This window comes from Hipposideros armiger, unplaced genomic scaffold (assembly GCF_001890085.2).
Source record: "Hipposideros armiger isolate ML-2016 unplaced genomic scaffold, ASM189008v1 scaffold_3, whole genome shotgun sequence".
NCBI classification, from domain to species: Eukaryota; Metazoa; Chordata; class Mammalia; order Chiroptera; family Hipposideridae; genus Hipposideros; species Hipposideros armiger.
In genome coordinates, this window is record NW_017731353.1 from 1,002,004 (window position 1) to 1,002,311 (window position 308).

The following is a 308-nucleotide window of genomic DNA, read 5'->3' on the forward strand; positions in this document are numbered from 1 at the left end:
CCCTCTAGGTGCTTCCCTGAGGCGGACCCCATCATCCTGGCTCTAGGCCTCTGTGGGTCCATCGCTTGCCTAGCACATGGGGAGGTGGAAAACTGCTAAGAGGTTGGGGTCAGTTTGAGAGGCCTGGGATTAGCAGTGGAGTCTGGGGCTTGACTAAGCTTGTGTTGGGTCAGGTGGGCAGTGGGGTGCCCTGAACTGGAGTGAGCTGAGCTGCAGGATTGGCCTGGGGTTCAGTACAGCCGAGGAGGGTTGGGTGGGGTGGGCCAGGCGTCCCTGCAAGAGACCAAGTGTGTGCGCGTGTGTGTGCG